The 22,398-nt window shown below is 44.3% G+C and overlaps 1 pseudogene; it reads right to left on the bottom strand.

The window, feature by feature from the left end:
* Positions 1 to 1,110: 1,110 nt before the first annotated feature.
* Positions 1,111 to 14,785, bottom strand: LOC148595427 (endogenous retrovirus group PABLB member 1 Env polyprotein-like; annotated as a pseudogene).
* Positions 14,786 to 22,398: the final 7,613 nt, after the last annotated feature.

Below are 22,398 nucleotides of genomic sequence, written 5' to 3'. Positions count from 1 at the left end.
CATGGCCTCTGCCTTAAGCATCTGGCATGCTTGTCTAATAGTTACCCAGGAGGAACTGGATGGGGGCCAATCGCCATCATGGGTGTGGCAGTCAGCAAGATCCTCGGCTACCGTGGCAATAAGACTCTTGCTGCTTTCGTCTACTCTTCGCAATGCAGATTGTACATATATCCCTAAAATTTTGGGGCATCCACATTATCAAGCATCACCGAATCTGCTCCCTCCTCCATTAACTGGACTAACCAGGACTGTGGCTTCTCCCCGGGTTGTTGTTTATATTTGCTCAACAGATTTTTAAAATCTTCAGGGGTGAAATCAGTTAGTTCATCCTGTCACACCACTTGTCCTGGCCCTGGCAGCACAGCTTTCCTTCGTATTACCAGAGCGACTCGCCTCTTTGGTTAGTCCTGCGATGGGCCCTTCTTCTCTGGTGTGGGGACTTCCTCATCTGATTCCCAAATATCCCCATCCCAAGTTGCCGGGTCCCAGTCAGGGTCAGTGATAATCATCCACACCCGACTCCCTTCTGCCCCGGTTTTCTCCCTCACCCATTCTTTACCACTCGTGTCGCATACTGTGTCGCAAATTTAGCACATTTCTCCTCCAGGAGCTCCCTCTGATCATTCATCTCCAGCAGAGCCTGCCTCTGCACCACCTGGGTGGCTCGGACTGCCTGTAACTGCTCTTGGAGGAGCTGATTCCTCTCCTGTTCCTCCTTTAGTTGCCCCGCTAAAATCTCGTATGCACACAGCAGAGCACCTCCCATCCGACTAGCATGTTCCAGTCGGACCGAGTTCTTAGTACGGTCAGTCTCTACAAAATGACCCCAATACTGTAACACCGCCATGGGGTCCTTCTGGGTCCATGGTTCTGGAGATACCTGGGTGCAGGTTTCCCATCGGTCCCACAGAGTATTCCATGGTTCTGGCCCCCATTCAGGATGCTCCCTCAGAGGTGCAGCCTCCCTGCAGTCTCCAGTGCTGCCTGTAGCACTCCTGAAAAAGAACCACTGCATATCACACACAGTAAAGACCACAGACACAAGCAGCACGAAGACGATTTCTATCCAGTGGCACGACCTCACGTAGCTGTGCACTCCATTAGTGAGTTTCACTCTTTCAATTGCTGAATCCCATCATCGTCGCCAATTATGTTCCGGATGGGCTAGGGATTTGGCAATAATCACGCAAAGTGAGGTGGCTACATCGAGCCTTTATTCAGGTGAAAACACATAAAAGAAGCAAAGCATGGATAATTACTCACAAGGTAATATTTGCTGCCAGGATACTGAAACTGAACATCCTCTCGGGCTGGCAGATTAGAGAGAGTTGCTGACTGGCTCCTGCGGAGACAGCATAGGCCTTAGTGTTAGGAGTTTTTCCTTCCCCCTCTTGAGCTGCCTACAAGCCTGGTTGAGCAGCCGCCTTCAGCTGCTTTTAGAGGAGGTTGGCTGTGAACCTGTCTGAGCAGCTGCCTCCATGTTCCTTATTGCTCAGCCCAGGCGGGCTAAATATCTTGTTTCTCAAGGTCTGGATTCTGCTTCCCCCAGGAGATTTTTATGACCTTACAGATCATAAAAATTTCCACCTCCTATACAGAGCTCAGTAATGTCAAATAGACTCAGGAGACAGGAGTCTCTCTTCGGTAACTGTCTTCTCAATCACCATTTGCCTATTTATGTACCAAATCTAGTATAAGCTTAAAGCTATTGATTTTAAAGAGTTGGAGTTTCTGGTCTGTTATTCCCAAATCAAATCTTTTTCTGCAGATGAGTATCACATATGCCACTTTTGATTTCTCTGTTTCAGTAACTGCTCTAAGTGGCACAATTATGTCATGGTTAGCATTTCACAATTCTGCATTGGGATTCTTTGAAAACATCTGGATCAATATCCCTAGGATGTAGGAGTTCATTACTGTTTATTTTAAAGAATTTTTATAAACTGAACACAAATACCCAGAGTCTCTCAGACTCATTTTTTTTATAATTAAAAAAAAAAATGTCCTAATTTGAGAATAGAATAGAGGTGCTTATATATGGTGCTTACTCTCATTTATTAAATAGAAAACATATTGTTAGAGTTAAAGGATTTATTTTCACTTCAACAAAAAAGCATCATCTCTTCAAGATGCAGTTCAATGGTACTTTTTTTTTCCCCAAATAAAGCAAGTTTCTTCCTACAAAACAACACTTTACAATGTATACTAAGCTAAGAATGGTGTAGCGTTGTGTGAATCCTTGTGCAATATAGCTGTTTGGTGGCTACTATGTAAACTGCAAAGCTCTATGCAGGTGTGAAACATGTAGACCTTTATTCTTAAATATCTAAAGCTTTAACAAGAAGGCCCTGTTTAAAAATATTCTGAAATGCAAATGTGATGTCGCTTTTTAATAAAAGCAGAAACTCCAGTAGCTTGCACATTCACATTATTATATCCCAGCTCTAAAGCACCCCTGTTGAAATGATATTTCTTACAGTAGATGAGAACAGATGAATTGGGGGAAGAAAGCACTGTTCTTCCTTGCAAAAGACTTGACTCTTAAGACTACCCATACACCCACTGAGGGATACTTGAGGTAAGTATCTCTATTTTTTTTACCGAATTAAGGGGGCAGTATTAGGAACCTGGCTGCCTGAGGCTCTCCAGTTAGGGAAGGGAAATGTCTGTTTAGAATGAACTTGGCTCTTGGGTGTTTTCAGATGAGTCTACCCCTTCCTTATGAGGGGAACCCAACCCCTTGTCTGATTTGAACTGCAATCGTGAAAGCTGGTGCCAGGGCTTGTTTCTGTATCCCTGAGACACCAAGGTTGACATTTGGGGCAGTTGCTGCTTGTAAGTACCAGTCCCTGGTGGGTTCCTCCTTTCAGGCATATTGCATGGCTACCCAGGAGCAATGAGAACTGGATTCACAAGTGTCCTGTGACCAGTGCTGATGTGATCAAGATGGTCTCAAAGCCATACCTCAGTCAAAAAAATAACAACTACATATACACAAAACTTTTTTATGAGAGAACAGCTGATGCCTCTGGGAGGTAGGAGTATCAAAACTCAGCGTTTGCTAAATTTCTTCAACTTTCTGATATAAGCTCAAGCCTCGAGTATGCTGTTCAAACCAGAGCTGCTAAAAATGTACAACCCACAGTGCAACTTGGCGTGTTGTTCAGAAATGGCTGTTTCTGGAGCTGGTAACCCACTGTGACATGGTAGGCTAATGCAGAGGATTTAGTGCAGTCCTCCTGGAGGAGGAACATACAGATGCCTTTGTTTCTGCCCTGACTTAGGCAAAAAGATTGTATTTGGCTTCTGTCTGTATTCCTTTTAAAAGATGGCCATTTCCTAGGAAAAACTGTTGTTGGATTTTTTGGGGGGAGGAGAAGAGGCCTACAGTGTAACTTTAAGGGTAGAATTCATATTAATGCAATTTGAATGAGTCGTCATACTTCTTTCTTACATTATGCTGCAAGTACAACATAACTGAACTACTAGAATGAAAATATTTCAGGAAATTGTCTCTTAAATAATCTTTCAAAGTCAATTTAAGTGATAAAAGCAGATTAAAAATAGAAATTCATTTAAGAAGTTGTTTCATAAGAAAAATACAAAAGGTTGGAACTAACCACTTGACTCTGGGACACCAAGAACACTTCATTCATCACTGAACCTACATTTTCTACCATTTTATTTTATTTTATTTTATTTTATTTTATTTTATTTTATTTTATTTTATCTTATCTTATCTTATCTTATCTTATCTTATCTTGTTTCGTTTCGTTTCGTTTCGTTTCGTTTCGTTTCGTTTCGTTTCGTTTCGTTTCATTTTTTGCCCTGCAAAGCTATTTGGCTGCTTAGAAAGAAATAGTTAGGAAGATCTGAAAACTGTGACTCAATTAATAACAGTAGTTGTTCTTAGGACCTTCTTATTCATGATTTTGTGTGTTACTGGACCAAGTGTATTCACCGTATCTAGTTATTTAGAATATAAAAAGTGATAGAATAGAGGCATTTTCATATGCACCTGGGCATTCGGTGAAGGAGCTATTTGCACAAGATGATGAAGATGCACAAGGACCTGGAGCTGAGATGTGCAGGGCACCTTGGCAGAGCCGACAGGATGATTTTACTGTTTCTCTGGACTTAAAAGAAGGCAGTAGAGCCAGGAATGCCAACTGCTGCAACCCATTCTGTAGGACAGCTGATGCAAGCAGAGGCTCTTGACTACCTTCTGCAAATACTGAGGTGATGCTTCCCCCGCCTTGTCCCTGTCTTTGGCAGCTTTAAACCCCTTGCAGCACAGTACTGAAATCTTTTTGCTCTTCTCAAAAGTATCCTTGTACTTCTTGCAGCTCCTTTTATTCTGGAGATACTTAGGAACCACAGGCAAGAGACCCCTGTGTGGAGTATTGTGTCTGGCAGAAGGCTCCCTGGGTGGAAGAAGGCTTCTCTCTTTCCTAACAGATGGACACTCCTGTCTATGGATGGGATTTAACTAGAAAAGGCAGTCTGTTTTGTGCAGCCTTTCTGGACAAGAGCTGGATTTCTCTTCTTTCCTTCTGTAGAAAGAAAGGTTTTATGTATCAGGCAACCTGTGCTATTTCAGAGTATTCATGCAGGTGTGAATTCATTCTTGCTCCAGGTTTTATTAAATCTTTTTTCTTGTACAGACTTCCTGCTTTCAGGAAAAAAAAAAAAAAGACAATAATCCATTTCAGAAAACTATTAAGACAGGAAAAATAAGAATGAGGAAAGATAAGACCAGGACTTGTTATGGCAAAAGCAAAATTTATAATACCATGTACTAATTTAATTTCTGAGTGCTTTGTTTCCTCCAGACACGTAAGATTACTAGAACAGCTTTTTCAAGTCACTACTGAATAATGGATGTAGCAGTAAGAATCTCCCTCTACAAACCCTATTTCTATTCTCAATACCTCGAAACACTTGCCAGTTCACAGTTTTTTTAATTTTGTATGGCTTATATTTTGTGGTGGTTGATTTTAGGAAAAAGATGACCTCTGTCTTCAAAATCTGGTCTCCTGTGGATGGAAAAGCAAGCCTGCTTTGGCTTCTGCTTTCCCATTTGCTCAGGTGCAAAGGCCGGCATCCCCAAAACAGGGACATATATCCCGAAGAGCAGCAAGTCAAAGGGACAGGGACTTCACAGGATAAAGTGCATTGCAGTGCATTACATGAATGAAGTTAACCTCTTTTCATTGCTCTACACCATTAAAGCTAGCGAGATGTTGCTGATGTTGCCAGTGAGCATAGGCTCAGTGCCACAGGCCAGGATCACACGTGAACACGGCTGCCTTTTCCTAGACTCTGCGTGGCACAGCTTCCAGCATCTGCAACCTCATCCAACTCCTCGGGCACCAGCCAGTACCTGGCAGCCACAGTGCTTAGCCTGGTTAATTAATACCATAATCAAAGGGCAGTAGCATAAATCATGCAGATTAGGAGTGTAAACATATTTAAGAGTCTTTAACATGAATTTATCTTCCTTTATTTGTTTTATGGTTTATGTTTTATTTTATTTTTTATGGTACATGCCCTGGGAATAGCCAATGCAATAGGACACCCAGCCTGGAGGGGCTCTCCTCAGGGCTGTGGGAGTGTTTCCACCTGGACCCAAGTGGTGGGTTTGGAACTCAGTGGTCAGATGTGATGATGTGCTTGCACTGCAGGGCTTGCGAGGAGAGAGGTTAAGGGTCGCTGCCCTCACATCGCTACCTTTGAATCACCCTCTTGCAATTAGGCTTCTCCCAGAGTGGTTAGTAGCAGGGTTGGCAGGTTCATTTTTATTGACTTTCGAGTGTCTCCTTTATTTTTTTTCCTTCAAGTTTTCTTACCCAGTACCTGGATCTCTAACCTTAATGCAAACAGTTTTTTTTTTTTTTTTTTTTTTTTAGAGAAGCAGTACACAGAAAATGCTCTTGCAGAGTCTTCCTAAAACGATTAGGAAAAAATACTAAATAAGTAAGGAAGGAAAACATAAGTAAGGAAAAATACTAGATAGCTACTTGTTTACAATAGTGATTTATTGCCTCATTTAATATTTAATTATTTATAGCTATTAAAAAAAAAGACAAAAGACAAGAGAAGACATTAATTTAGTTTCATAGACTCTTAGAACCGTAAAGGTTGGAAAGGATCTCTAGAGATCATCTAGTCCAACCCCCCTGCACTCTCAGCGTCACCTAGAGCACGTGGCACAGGGCTGCATCCAAGCGGGTTTTGAAGATCTCCAGAGAAGGAGACTCCACAACCTCTCTGGGCAGCCTGTTCCAGTGCTCTGGCACCCTCACTGTTAAGAATTTTTTCCTTAAGTTCCTGTGGAACTTTTGGTGCTTCAGTTTGTGGCCATTACCTCTAGATCTGTCAGTGGCCACCACTGAAGAGAGACCAGCATCATCCTCTTCACTCCCTCCCTTGAGGTAATTATAGACACTGATTAGATCCCTCTCAGCCTTCTCTTCTCCAGGCTGAACAGGCCCAGCTCCCTCAGCCTCTCCTCAGAGGGCAGATGTTCTAGGTCCCTGATCATCCTTGTACTGGAGGGCCCAGAACTGGACACAATACTCCAGATGTGGCCTCACCAGGGCTGAGTAGAGGGGCAGGATCACCTCCCTCGATCTGCTGGAGACGCTCTTCTTAATGCACCCCAGGATCCCATTGGCCTTCTTGGCTACGAGGGCACACTGCTGCCTCATGGTCAAATTGATGTCCACCATGACGCCCATATCCTTCTTTGCAGAGCTGCTCTCCAGAAGGTCAGACCCCAGCCTGTACTGGTGTCTGGGGTTATTCCTCCCCAGGTGCAGGACCTTGCACTTGGCCTTGTTGAATTTCATGAGGTTTTTCACCACCCAGTTGTCCAGTCTGTCCAGGTCTGTCTGGATGGCAGCGCAGCCTTCTGGGATATCAGCTACTCCCAGTTTGGTGTCATCAGCAGACTTGCTGAGGGAGCACTCTGTGCCTTCATGAAGGTCATTGATGAATAAATTGAACAGAACTGGACCAAGGACTGACCCCTGGGGGACACTGCTAGCTACAGGCCTCCAACTAGACTCTGCACCGCTGATCACCACCCTCTGGGCTCTGCCATCCAGCCAGTTGTTAAACCACCTCAGCATCCACTCATCTCTCTCATACTTCCGGAGCTTGCCCAGGAGGATGCTGTGAGGGACAGTGTCAAAAGCCTTGGTGAAATCCAGATAGGTAACATCCACCGCTCTCCCCTCATCTACCCAGCCGGTCATTCCATCATAGAAGGCTATCAGATTAGTCAAGCATGATTTCCCCTTGGTGAATCCATGCTGACTACTCCTGAGCACCTTCTTATCCTCCACATGTTTGGAGACAACAGCCAGGATGAGCTGCTCCATCACTTTTCCGGGGACGGAGGTGAGGCTCACTGATCTGTAGTTGCCTGGGTCCTCCTTCTTGCCTTTTTTGAAGACTGGCATGACATTGGCCTTCTTCCAGTCTTCCGGCACGTCCCCCGTTCTCCAGGATCTTTCAAAGATGATGGAGAGCGGCTTAGCTATGGCATCTGCCAGCTCCCGCAGCACTCTGGGGTGCATCCCATCAGGGCCCATGGATTTGTGGATGTCAAGTTTCCCTATGAGCTCTCTGACCCAACCTTCCTCTATGCAGGGCAAGTCTTCCTCTCTCCAGGCACCCTCTCTGGTTTCTAGGGTCTGGGATTCCAGAGGGCTGCCCTTGGTAAACACTGAAGCGAAGAAGGCATTCAGTAGCTCTGCTTTTTCTGTGTCTTTCATAACCAGGGCACCCATCCCATTCACCAGCAGACCCACATTTTCCCTGATCTTCCTTTTGCCATTGATATATTTGAAAAAGCTCTTCTTATTATTTTTAACATCCCTTGCCAGATTTAATTCCAATTGTGCCTTGGCTTTCCTCATTACATCCCTGCATTCCCTGACAACATTCCTATATTCCTCCCAAGGGGGCTGTCCTTTCTTCCACTTTTTGTATACTGCCTTCTTCTGATTGAGTTTTAGCAGCAGCCCCTTGCTCATCCATGCAGGCCTCCTGCCCCCTCTGCCTGACTTCTTACTCAAAGGGATGCACCGCTCCTGAGCGTGGAGGAAGTGCTGCTTGAATACTGACCAGCTCTCTTGGGCCCCCCTTCCTTCCAGAGCCCTAGCCTGGTCTGGTTAGCTTGGGCAGTCCTGCTGTAGTCAGGTGCCCCCTTCTCAGCTGGTCCCACTGACTCTCCTGCAGAGACCTGCCCCTCTCAGTATTCGTCTCGCACTCCCACCAACAGGGTTAGTTGCATGTGTTTGCAGGATTGGTCTATGGAGCAGGGCAGCAAGGAGGAAACAGTGAAATGTTTTTAAGAATGCATGAGCAAAGCATATCAGCTGAGAAGTAGACACCAAAATAGTTTGGAAAGATTGAGGTTTCACAGCAGCCATTAGCAGCTTTTCCTGGGAGACAGGCCGAGCTTGCTTTGTGCAGCTCATGTCTAGGCAGTGTGTGCTTTGCTTCATACATTCCACAATTTCACAAATGCCTATTTACTTCTCAAGGGAGAGGCACAAGATTTAAGATTGCATGAGGTGCTCTTGGGCACAGGACCAATCCAGGCTTTAATGTATTTTCTGATGCTACTGGTAGCATTGCAATCCTCTGCAGAATATATTTGAATGCAAAGGCACGAGCTGACTGCTTTGAAGTAAATCTGGGAAATGGTGAAATGCAAACCTGATGGCAGAGAAAGGGTGGCTGCCCCTCCCTTTCATATGGCACATACAATGCAAACGAAAGCTAGAGAGTGACAATCAAAGACTTTGGGAAGCAAAGGGCCAGAAAAAAAATCTTGTCAGCTTGTTTTATGCAAAGCAGTATTTAGCCTGCTGAAATAGAGTTCAACAAGTAGATCTTTAGGGACCTACTTGTTTGAAATTAAATCTAAAGCTTGCACTCCCGTAAGATTCAGAATGGACTATTACACTGTGTTTCAATGTTGAGACCAGCACTGCTCACATTTACAATGTGTCTCCAATGGAAAATTTAGGTTGGGCTTTGCCAACTTCTATCCAGATTGTTGAGAAATCTACTGATTTTTTTTTCAGTTTTTGTAAGACAAACTGATTTAATAAGAATGTTCTTCAACATGAATGATATTTCTTAGTCATTTGCTGAGATTTGTTGCTGTTGTGATACTAGGGATGGTGAGGATGATAACTAGACAAAATAAGTAGTAATAAAGTTCTTACTATTTAAATATAAAAACAATACTATACTTCACTATTGTGAAATACTGCTGCAGAAAGGATGCTTTCACATGAAGATCTTGTAGCTTGTAGCTATTGAAAACTTCTAAATGAATCAAGAAATTGAGGGACTTATTTTTTTAAATCTGTAAGAAGTGTACAGGGAAGGGTATGGAAGTACTAGGAGGAGTACAGCAATCTCCTGGTCTACATGGAGTTAAATGAAATGACTCTGAGCCTCCCTCTGCAGTGTGACAAATTTTGTAGATTTAGCAAAGTGCTGAATTTCTTATATTTGGCTATTTCTTGTTGAAATGATGTAAAACTTATTTTCCCTGTGGTTCCATTACTTCCTGGTGCCACTATAAGAAAAGGCAAGTTCTCTTGAGAAAAATAAAAATAAAAAAGTCCTTTTCTATTTAAAAAATGTTAAAAAAAGAATTTATGTGTCTGACTTGGGCATAATTATTTCTCATTTTCAATGCAGATGGAATTTTAACAGTGTTCTTTAACCCAGCATAGTTATTGTTATGGTCTGAACTTATCCAGTTTACAGAGCCAGGCTTAGGTTTCATTCACACATGTTTATATCATGTGTGAATAAGCCAAATCATGTCCAACCCAGATTGGTTGAATTTACAAGGTGGGCTTTGTTCCAAAGCTTGCTGAAGCAGATAAACAGTCAAAGAAGAGCCAGTCAATAAATTGGAAAAGAAAAAATGTGTGTGTACTGAATGGAGTACATTGCTTGATCCAGAAAGAAAAAGAAATAAAAATAAAAAATTGCTATAGCGTTACTTCACTCTGAAAGTACAGGGGCCTCTCAACCTTGCAAGGAGCTGAAAAATATGCTAGCATTTCTACACCCTGAAAGTACAGGGGACTCTCAACCTCACAAGGAGTCACCTTAGCCCAGCATCCCAGGTAAGGGGAGGGTAAAGATACTCACATCATGGTCCAGATGGAGGAGATGTTCGGGTGTCGTTCCCGATCCCTGCTCAACTCATCCATGCTGGACTCTGTCTTTTATAACCTTAGGGAAGGAGTACATGACTGTGCTATGGTCATTCTTACAAAGCACTTCAGAGGGGGATCTATAAGAGCATCTGCTTTTTTTTTTTTTTTTTTTTTTTGCACTGCCAGCATAATGGGCCTTGGTTCCTTATCAGTGTTTGCAAGCGTGTCCAGTTTGGCATTGTTGCAGTGTTTAGCGAAGCAAGACCGCCCTGCCTCTACAGGATTTCCCACTTCCCTATCTTCCTGCTGGGGACAGTGCCCATGGTTTCCCTATCATGTCTTTGCCACATGGTCAGAGTGCAATTCATCAGTGTCTTTGTTAACTCCTTACTCAACCATCAGGTTTAATAATTAATTGCCCAACATTTTGCTGCTTTGGGGACAATATGATTTAGGAAGCTGATGGTGTTAATGCCTCCCATCCTAGAAAAGGAAGATTGGACTGATGGGGAGTTGAGGGGAATATACTGCTCTTGCTAGTTGCTATTTGCTAATTGATAAGCCTATCCCTTATAACAATTGTGCCAGGTAATGGTGGATGTTGTTATTACAAAGATCTTGCGCTGGTGAATCAACTAACTAAAGCCCAGTGGTTGTTGCCCCTCTGGATTATTTTACTGTTTCCTTTAATGACAGATAGCATGACAAAACCCCATTGCTAGAGTCAAAAGAAGAGAAATAATAGAATGTCTTGGGTCTGAGTTAGAAAATTTTGAATAATCTTTCTCATTTTAAAACACAGCTAAACCCTTCCAGGAAAGCTCAGCTTTCCTGTATTTAATAAAGTGTACTCTATTGAAAAAAAAAAAAAAAATCCACTATTTGCTCTTGCAAAACATCTTCCATGCAATAAGGTCTTTAAAGACAGAGCAAAGCAAATGGACCCAAACCAAGTCTGAAAAAGTAATTAAAACTCATAGCGTTTGCATTAGCATCAATTCTTCGTCATGGAGTTTCAGTAACTTCATAAATTCAGGAATAAACCCTTGAAAGAAGCCAAGAGTAGTATATTCTCCTCAGCTCCAAGTGACCTTCCTCCTGGATGGAGTCAGGTTTCTGCCTACATGGATGTCAGGGAATGGTAAAGACCTTTGCTTAATAACAGCCATGATCCATAGCATATTAAAATGAAAACCACCAAGATTCTTACATAGAATTAATCTTAAAACTCATTCATGTTCCAAAAATATCTGATGCTTCCCTCCTCATGCACCTGCATATTTTACCGCTCATCACATAACCATTTTACACACAGTGACTTCAGGTGGGTTTCAAGCTTGTAGATGGATTGTTACCCTCTGAGAGCATTGCTTTGGGCAACTAGCATAATAGCCTATGTTTTTTCCTAAACATTCATATTCAGTTTGAAAGAAGTATTTCCTTAGCTGAAACACCAGGTTTCTGCGGCATTGTGCTGACTGCAGAACTCGGTCAGAGGCCCTAATTTGAAAATTGGCAGGCAATGGTTCACAACTGGGATAGCGGGAGGAAGCAGCTATGGTCTTTTCCAGGTCTGACAATTAATATAATTAAATCATGAGCTTAGTTCCATTAAGTTGCTGTCATTAAATCATGCATCTGGCAATCACAGCACCTCATGTGAACTGCTGTGGGTTCAGGGTAGTTAGATCTTCAGAATGGAACTGAGAGATTATAATCAGAAAACCCTTCTTAAACAGATTTTCTAATGAAGGAAAACATTAATAATTCCCTTATTCCTCAAAGCCATTATATTTTCAAGGAGCATAATTTAATCTAAATACAGGAAAGCTGTAAGTTAGTGTCTTTGTATTCATTTATTTTTAAGAGAAGTAAGCTATAAAGTTTACTACAGGAGACCTGCTGGAAGCATGAAACATCTAAAAGTAAAGCCCCAGAGCCCAGTTTCTGGAGTGTTACTGCTTGTCACACACAAAACACAGCCGTTGCAGCCCTTTGCTTGGACTGGGTTTTGTGACCAGTCTGAAGGCTGGCAGAGGTGGTGAGTGGGGGCAGCAGGAACAGCTGTCTAGAGGGCTGGGGGCAGATGCCCACTGCATGTGATGGAAGGGGGCAGACCTGGTACCCTTAGGGTACATCTATGGCAGGGTGTATTGGAGATGGAAATTTCTGTGATCTGTAGACTCAAAAAATCTCCTGTGAGAAGCAGAGGCCAGACCTTGAGAAAAAGATGTTTGCCTGCCTAGGCTGAGTGATAAGGAGCACGGATGCAGCTGCTCAGCCCAGTTCACAGGCAGTCCCCCTGGAAACCTGTTGAAGCCAGCCGCTCGGCCGGGCTTTTAGCCAACTTAACCGCAGACTGTTGGGTCCGGTATCCGAATTGACAGGGAGAGAGACAAACACCATAGATATATATTGTCTTTTATTAATAGAAGAAAGATAATAAGTATTACCAGCTAGCTGGGGTCCAGGCTTTCCCATGCAAGGGTCACACCACGGACCCCGACCACTTCGGGCATCCCTCTTTTATACCGTTCTTACTCAAGAGTGTTCCCCCCTCCTGTTTCCCTGTTTTGCATTCTTGTTAATGTTATCTATTTTGCTGACTTAAAACATCCGGATAAGCAGCCCTTCTATCATCCTGATTGAGGGCAGGGCACCCTAACCCCACCATCTATCAAGGGTCCAGACCCTGCCATGAGCAGGGCATCCGGACTCCGCCAGTTATCATGGGTCCTTGTGCTCTAAGACTCAGCTTATTCTACATTAGCTACTTAACCCCTACATTCCCCCCTTTTTCTTTTGCTAATATCAGAGAATCCTTTCTCGATCCTTCTGAGTTTGTCGCATGAAAATTATGTGCATAGAATTAACTCGATTTGTAGCTTTTTCCATTACCCCCATTACACATTTCCACATTATACAGATACACAGTAACAGTAATAACAGAATTACAAATACGCGTAATCCTTCTTTTATCAGTCCTGATATCCACCCAGGTAACCCTCCAAACAATGACTCTAGCCATTCGTCCATCAGTCCTTCTTCCCGTGTTATCTTCTGAGTGTGTTCCTTGAGCCAGCGCAATTGTTGTTGAATCGATTGGCTATGGCCCGACAGGTTAAAACAACATAGTCCTTCAAACTCCTCACATCCATGTCCATGCGCGAGGAGCAAGAAGTCTATAGCCGCTCTGTCCTGTAGTAATGCATGTCGCAGGCTGTTCTGATCGAGCAGGAGTTGTTCCAATACCTCGGTTGTCACATTTGCTTGCTTCTCACTCCAACAGGCTAGTTTTGAAAGTTCTCTTAATGCATTTCCTGCTGCAGCTCCTGGTACAAAGATAGCTAAGGCGACCCGTGCAGTTACAGATATTAATTGTACATTATCATTGCACTCTGGAGTTAGACCAATAGAGCGCCTTTGCCTCCTTGGCTCCTATTTCAGAGTTAGTAATTTAGCTCGAGAAGGTGCAATCATCGCTAGCTGCCCCAAGTAGCATGGCCCTCTATATGCTCTTTTTGGTATTCCTTGCCATGCCCTATCCCCACAAATTAAAAACACTCCATCTGGCAAGGCCTTAGCGGTACCATTATTCCATAGTAAATCTGTCCTATTATGTACCTGTCCTGATGGATCCCCCCATATGCTCCTAAGGGTAATCCCGCAGGGAACCGTTGTTGTAACCCGTCGACTGTCCCATTTGTCCCACAGAATGTCCCGTTTGCATATATGGGACTGCTACCACCTGGGCTGTTTCTCGCTTAGTGGGGAAGGCCTCCACCCACCCCGAAAATGTGTCTACTAATACCAATAAATATCTATACCCATATTTACCTGGTTTTATTTCCGTAAAATCTACTTCCCAATGCCTTCCAGGTTCACCACCTCTTTCCCTTATACCTTCATGGACCTTTCTGACCCTCGGTTTCATTTCCTGACACGCTTGACACCCTTCTATTATCTCTCTTAATATTTTCTTCTGATCTTGGAATCTCAACCCGAACTTTTCTATTAACAGTCCCATTTTTCTTTCCCCAAGTGTGTGGTACTATGTAACTGCTGCGCCATCCTCTGTCCCATCTGCTTGGGAATTAACATTCTTCCTCCTGTATCATAATATCCTTCTCCAGCACTTTGTTCTTCAGTTCCGCTCTTCGAGCCGAAGTGCCGTCTGGTAAACGCTGGCTCCAAACTATTTCTCCTTTCTGATTTACCACTGCAGTTCCCGCCCTTCTTTTTCCTTGCTCGACCAAGCTACTTCCATCTGTAAACCACACTTTTCATCCTTGCAGCGGCCCATCCTTTAAATCTTCCCGCACTGTCGCAGTTTCAGCTAACACCTCCTGACAATTATGCACAGGTGTTTCATACTCTGGGTTAGGCAGGAGAGTGGCTGGATTTAAAGTCGTTGGGGACGTATACATAATTCTTCCTGGGTTTAAAAGCAAGGCTTGATAATGAGTCAGCCTAGCATTTGTTATCCATCTTTCAGGCGGCTGTTTGAGTAATGCCTCTACGTAATGAGGAGCTGTTACATACAGTTTTTGCCCAAACGTGAGTTTGTCCGCATCCTTAACCATCATTGCCACGGCTGCAATGATTCTAAGGCACGAAGGCCACCCTGCGGCGACTGGGTCTAATTTCTTTGATAAGTACGCCACTATCCTTTTCCAAGGTCCTTGCTTCTGAGTTAGCACCCCCTTAGCAATTCCCGCTCTTTAGCTCACATATAAATGGAAATCCTTGGCTGCGTCCGGGAGTGCAAGTGCAGGGGCCTCTAGCAGGGTTAATCTCAGTTCCTCAAAAGATTTTCTCATAGCTTCTGTCCACAGCCAGTCTGGTTTCTCTCGACTCGCCTCATACAGAGGTTTCGCTTTTTCTGCAAACCCAGGTATCCACAAACGGCAGTATCCCACCGTCCCCAAAAATCCTCAAACCTCTCTTGGAGATTTGGGTTCCTGAATCCGAAGAACAGTCTCTTTCATGGCATCAGTTAGCCATCTCCTACCATCTCGCATCTTATATCCCAGATATGTTACTTCCGGACTACATAGCCGAGCTTTCTTAGCACTTACTCGGTATCCTAGTTTATTTAATTCTTGCAACAACTTCCTCGTACCTTCCTCGCACTCCTCTTTCGTTCTTGCTGCTAGCAGCAGATCATCCACATACTGAAGCAATTTCACACTAGGATTCTGTCTCCTGAATTCACTCAAATCTTCCTGCAGTATTTCATTAAATAAAGTCGGTGAATTTTTGAACACTTGTGGTAATCGGGTCCAAGTTAACTGACCCTTGTATCCGTTCTCGGGATCTTCCCATTCAAAAGCAAACATTTCCTGGCTCTGTTCCGTCAGGGGGATGGTAAAAAATGCATCCTTTAAGTCTAAAACCGAATACCATCCCATATCTGGTGGCATTGTACTTAACAGAGTGTATGGATTCGGGACCGTAGGATGCACATCCTCCACTCTTTTGTTAACTTCTCTCAGATCTTGAACTGGCCTGAAATCTCCTCCGGGCTTCTTTACTGGCAGCAGAGGAGTATTCCATGGAGATTTGAATTTACGCAGAATGCCAGCTTTCAGTAACCTTTTAATATGCTTCGCTATCCCTTGTCGAGCTTCAGGGGTCATTGGGTACTGCTTAACCCTAATCGGGTGAGCTCCTGGTTTCAATTCCACGACCAGAGGAATTTTCCTTTTAACTCTTCCTATTCCCGAATTCTCTGCCCATACTTCTGGGATTTCCCTCATCCATTTTTGAGTTTCTGGTCCAATTTCTTCCTTCCTCTCTTTATACAGTCTATATTCGTCCTCTAATCTAACGGTTAGGACCTGAATCGGTTGTCCTTCCCGGTCATTGATTTTTATTCCATCATCCTCAAAATATATCCTTACCCCTAATTTAGTTAAGAGATCCCGGCCCATTAATGGTACCGGACTCTCCGGTATATACAAGAAAGAGTATGTGATCTGTCTATTAGCTACATCTACTTTCATTTCTGATGTCCACCGATACACTTTACTCCCATTTACCCCTTGTACTCGAGTTTTCTTTGTTGATAGCTTCCCTGCTGCTTTATTTATTACTGAGTATTCAGCCCCTGTGTCTACCAGAAATTTTACACGTTTCCCTTCCATTTCTAACTCTATCTAAGACTCGGGGAAGGGTTCCGAGTCCCGGCCCCTTCAGTCGCTATCTTCTTTTGCCACCAGTACTCTAGGTGGCCTCCTTTCTCTCTTTTCCGGACACTCATTTTTCCAATGTCCTTTCTTCCTGCAAGTTGCACATTGATCCCTTCCTAACCATACCTCAACTCCTCTGGGGGGTGACGGTCCCCTTCTTTGCCTCCCTGACTTTTCTCCTGCTTCAAAAAATCTCCTAGCCATTTCCCTTTGATTTCTCCGATTTTCTTTTGCCTGGTATTCCCGATCTTCCCTCCTCATTCTTTCCTGTTTTTCTTCTGGAGTCTCTCTGTTGTTATACACCTTTTCTGCTACTTTTAAAAGATCCTGTAAAGTTTGCTCCACCAACCTATCAATCTTTTGTAATTTCCTTCTTATATCTGGTGCAGCTTGATTTACAAATGCCAAGATGACAGCTGCCCGATTCTCCTCCTTCATAGGATCTAAAGGAGTGAATTGTCTAAACGCCTCTAATATTCTCTCTAAGAAAGCGGCAGGCGTTTCTTCGGCTTCCTGCCTGACAGCATTTACTTTAGCTAAGTTAGTAGGTTTACGCGCCGCCGCCCGCAACCCTGCCATCAGCGTTTGCCGGTATGTTCGGAGACGCCCCCTACCTTCAGGTTGTTCAAAATCCCACGGCGGTCCTACCAATGGGAATCCTTCATCGATAAGGTTCTGCTGCCCGGTGGGTCTCCCGTCCTCTCCCGGCACCAACTTTCGCGCCTCGCTCAGGATCCTCTCACGCTCTTCGGTCGTAAACAGAACTTTTAAAAGCTGCTGACAGTCATCCCAGGTAGGGTTATGTGTAAACAAGATGGATTCTAATAAATCAATCAACGCTCCCAGCTTCTCGGAAAAGGAGGGGTTTTGACTTTTCCAATTACACAAGTCGCTAGAAGAGAATGGCCAGTATTGATACGTACGCTGTCCCTGAGGCCCTGTTGTTCCAATTGCTCTAACTGGGAAGGCTTGAGAGGTGCTCGACACACCTCCCTCGTCTCCCCTTTGGTGCGATAAAGTCCCAAATGCTGGGCCCCCTGGAAATTGATCTGGGTGTCCTTCCGACCCAGGTCTCATTATTACCTCTTTTACTTTCCTTACCAATTTTAAATCTAAACTTCCCTCTCTCGGTCAGCCTACATCAAAACTTGGCCATTCACTTTTACAAAAATATCTCCCATCGGTTTTTATACACTTCTACAGACAAATTATGTGCCCGACGTTTAACATATCCAAAATGATTTAACATAAATGACAAAGGGGTGGATTTCCCTTGTCCCATTGTATCAAGCTCGTCGCTTAAAACCAAAATTAATACAACTGCCAGTAAACCAGTAAGGGCGATTATTAACGGAATTCGCCCTTCCCAAACTGGTCTCCTTTCGTTAAGGAGAAACGGTATACCCAACCAACCTAACCAACCACCCTTCCTTTTCCTGGGAGTCTGAGGGACGTCTCCCTCAGACTCCAGCCGACTATCCTTCGGTGCGTCCACCTGGATTTCTGTCGGCTCACTCTCACCCCCTGAGGCCTCCCTTGACTTATTATCTTTCTCTATCTCTTTTTCCTCCCCTGCATTCGGATCCCGGACGAGCCCCCAAATGTTGGGTCCGGTATCCGAATTGACAGGGAGAGAGACAACCACCATAGATATATATTGTCTTTTATTAATATAAGAAAGATAATAAGTATTACCAGCTAGCTGGGGTCCGGGCTTTCCCACGCAAGAGTCACACCACGGACCCCGACCACTTCGGGCGTCCATCTTTTATACCGTTCTTACCCAAGAGTGTTCCCCCCTCCCGTTTCCCTGTTTTGCATTCTTGTTAATGTTATCTATTTTGCTGACTTAAAACATCTGGATAAGCAGCCCTTCTATCATCCTGATTGAGAGCAGGGCATCCTAACCCCGCCATCTATCAAGGGTCCAGACCCTGCCATGAGCAGGGCATCCTGACCCTGCCAGTTATCAAGGGCTCTGACCCTGCCATGAGCAGGACATCCAGACTCCGCCAGTTATCATGGGTCCTTGTACTCTAAGACTCAACATATTCTACATTAGCTATTTAACCCCTACAAGACGTCCTCCAAACTAGCTTTGGAGGCCAAGCACCCAGAAATGAGGAAGAAGAGGAGGAAGGCAGGACCCTCGAATTGAGGTCTGGGACTCCTGACTGGTATGCGTGCCTGCGCACCTGGAGGGAGGAGAGTTGCACAACTAGAGGCGGAGTTCGTCCGCCCCCTCGGGCTGCCTCCTGGGTCATACTGACCCTACATGCCAGGATGCACCGGGCATAGATAGGACAGTGAGGAGAGAGGGGGGAAAAGAAACTCCTAACTCTGAGACCTACGCTGTCTTCATGGGAGCCGGTCAGCAACTCTCTCTCTCTGATCTGCCAGCTTGAGAGGATGTTCGGGCCCAGATCGGCAGGTATCACCTCATGAGTAGTTATCCATACTTTGCTTCTTTTATGTGCTTTCACCTGAATAAATGCTCGATTGTAGTCACCTTGTTCTGGTCGAATCCCGAGCCCATCCGGAACATATTTGGCGACGAGGATGGGATTCGGCAATTAAACAGTGGAACTCACTAGTGGAGTGCACAGCTACGTGAGGTTGTGCCACTGGATAGAAACTGTTTGTGCTGTTTGTGTCTGTGGTCTTTATTGACTATCGAAATAATGGTGTCATGGAACGAGTGGTGGTGGGGGGATGAGTGACACAGTGCACTTCATTCGTGGGAAAGAGATAGGAATAGGTTTTATTGGTAATGACAATGATTTCATGAGATTCTATGGCAAGGTCACTTATTAGTTACTGCATGGAGGTTCGAGATACACACAGAATTACCAAGGACACCCTCCCGTTGGGTCACGAGGTTCAGATTGGACCCCCTTGCTTTCCAAACTCCTTCTGAGAGGAGTCTGGGTGCGGCTGGATCCAGTCCTAGTCCCAGACCTGGTCAATGATTTATGTCTAAGGGATTTGTGCACAGTTACAAAGTAAGGTTTACAAAATCAAAAAGAGAAAGGCACGCTATAGTCCCTTGCCACGAATCTGTAGTGGGAAGGATCTCTTAACCTCGAGGAGTATCCTTGAGAGGCGTCCCTGCTCAAGGGGAGATCCCGGCGTGCAGCCCGCTGCCATGCAAGGAGAGCTCAATGGGCTCTTGGGCTGTCCCCATATTTATGGGATAAGATGATTGACTGATAGCCATTCTTTCAATTCAGAAATGACTGTTGGCTGGTGTGCTCCCAGTTAGCCTTATCTCCCATCAGGATAGGGCCATCAGGACTGTTATTGATGGTTAATGTCTGGGTGGGGAAAGAAATCAGGGAGGCAGCTACCAGGATCAGATAATGTGGTAGTTAACACCTGAACAGGGCTATGTGTGAGAAGTCAGGATGAGCTGGGGAAGGAGCATATCTGTCACACTCCACCCAGTGACTATAGTCAAATCATCTTATCATCACAGAGTGGTGGTATGGTCACCTCTTGCCTCTGTGCCATAAATAGTGTATTGATAATTTTTGCATTTACAGGTTCATGGCAAGCGAACATAGTTATCATAAAGTATTGCTATTTATATACAATATGATTATAAGTAATAGACCTAATAACACTAAAGTTAGTAAAATCACAATTGAATGAAGCCTGAGATTAAAAATTCCTGTTGCTCTTGGTGACCATCCGAGAAGGGTTTCCCACCAATGGTGTTCTCCATCCCTTTTCACTCTTTCCAGAACATGGTGTATTTCTTCTGTATCATGATGAACAGTGATTAGAGTCCTTTGTCCGTTGTCCTGGATGCGTTTCAGCAGTTGATGCAAGTCGTCATGTTGTAGCAGTTTTATCACCAACATAACGTTTATTCCAATGGGGGCAGGCATTACAATTAATTCCTATACTTCTAGTATACTTAACACAAGCATGTGACCACTCTGGGATTCTTTGATCATAAGTCAGTAGTATTGCCAGTGTTTGGAATAGCAACATGAATATAGCATTTCCATCTGCCATTCTGCGTGCTGCTGCAAGAGAAAATAGAAACTTGTTTTGGTGGGGTGAGGCCAAACAGGTTACCCCATTTTAAAAAGAAGGAAAAATCCATCGTGCACTAATTCTATGTTTTGCACCACTGCTATCAGTAGCTTCCCAGGCAAGTGGGCCATGAGGTTTAGTTAGAGTCATGGGCACAGTATCAATGGATGGTAAATTGACCATCACAGGCTGTCCTGGCTGTAATGTTGTTGGACATTCTCTTTTACCTGTAGGTTGAGCACTAAGCTCAGTTTTCACACAGAATGCTCTGCTTACAGGGCTTCCAGTAGGCCCATAACAATTATTTAATTGTTGGAGCACTTTGGGAAGTCGAATATCCCATCGGGCCTTGTGTGGGTTGAGGCTCTTTTTCAACAAGCCATTAGCTCTTTCTATCCTCCCGTTTGATTGGGGATAGTAGGGGGTGTGGAATGCCCACTGAATTCCTTCTTGCTTTGGACAATTTTGCACTTCTTTACATGAGAAATGTGAGCCATTATCACTTTGGATAAAATCAGGAGTAGGTAGGTGTGAGAACCAAGACAATAGTCCTTGCACAGTACTCGACCCATTGGCTTTCCTACACTTAGCTGCCAGAAGCAACCCGGAGACCACTTCCGCTCCTGTGAGGATATATTGATATCCTGCAGAGGATTTGAAAGGTCCAATATAATCAGTTTGTCACATAGACCACAAAGGTTTCCCCTCATTGATATGTAGAGGTGGAGCTTTAGCAGGATGATCTGCTTGCAACCTTAATCTGCACTGAGGACATTCTGTGAGAATAGTTTCACAAGTTTTCCTCTTTATGGGCCAGCCTCTACTCTGTGCAGAAAAGTGCTTCCTTACCCGTGTGACCTAGGTTTTGATGTAACCATTCTCCCAACCGATACCACTCAGGATCTAAGGTGATTTTCCTAATTTTAGTCAACTCATCTACTTTTTGAATCCACTTTGTGGCTGGTTGATTATCCTTAGCATGAGCTTTCACCCATCCCATTTTAAAAGATGTTTTTCTCGCTATATCCAGCAATAGCTGCCAATCCTGTTTTCTCCAGACTGGGGTTCTATTTTGTAGGGGGACGTTGTACAGGGGGGTGCCTCTGACCGTTCTTAACCTGGACTGAAAAGGCTGACGTGCAGAATCACTGAATTTCGGTAAACAACTTTTAAGGAAGTGTCTCCTGTACTTGAGGAAGTTCCTAGGACTGAGATGCTGTTTTTAAATCTTGCGGTTAGACGCTTGGATACGGCTTAGCAACCTATGATATGTTAGCACATTAATGCTTGTAACCAATTACTGATGCTCTGCCGAGATGTTGCTATGCTAATTGCTATATATTGTGATACGTAACACGGAATAAACGAAGTCAGTTCCAGCTTCTATGAAGTTGCTGTCTGGCATTCCTGACCCGCTCCAAGCTGCAACACTATTTACTTAGAATCATAGAATCATAGAATCATAGAATGCTTAGGGTTGGAAGGGACCTCTAGAGATCATCTAGTCCAATCCCCCTGCATACGCAGGGACACCTAGAGCACGTGGCACAGGACTGCATCCAAGAGGGTTTTGAAGATCTCCAGAGAAGGAGACTCCACAACCTCTCTGGGCAGCCTGTTCCAGTGCTCTGGCACCCTCACTGGTAAGAAATTTTTCCTTAAGTTCCTGTGGAATTTTTGGTGCTTCAGTTTGTGGCCATTTCCTCTAGTTCTGTCAGTGGCCACCACTGAAAAGAGACCATCACCGTCCTCTGCACTCCCTCCCTTGAGGTACTTATAGACACTGATTAGATCCCCCCTCAGCCTTCTCTTCTCCAGGCTGAACAGGCCCAGCTCCCTCAGCCTCTCCTCATAGGGCAGATGTTCCAGGCCCCTGATCATCCTTGTGGCCCTGCTCTCCAGACTCTCTCCAGAAGCTCCACATCCCTCTTGTACTGTGGAGCCCAGAACTGGACACAATACTCCAG

This window comes from Tinamus guttatus, unplaced genomic scaffold (assembly GCF_059628265.1).
Source record: "Tinamus guttatus ecotype Peru unplaced genomic scaffold, ASM5962826v1 Tinamus_guttatus_pri_ptg000100l, whole genome shotgun sequence".
Taxonomy (NCBI): Eukaryota; Metazoa; Chordata; class Aves; order Tinamiformes; family Tinamidae; genus Tinamus; species Tinamus guttatus.
Note: the sequence above shows the minus strand (reverse complement) of the source record. Positions and strands in the feature narration are given on the sequence as shown.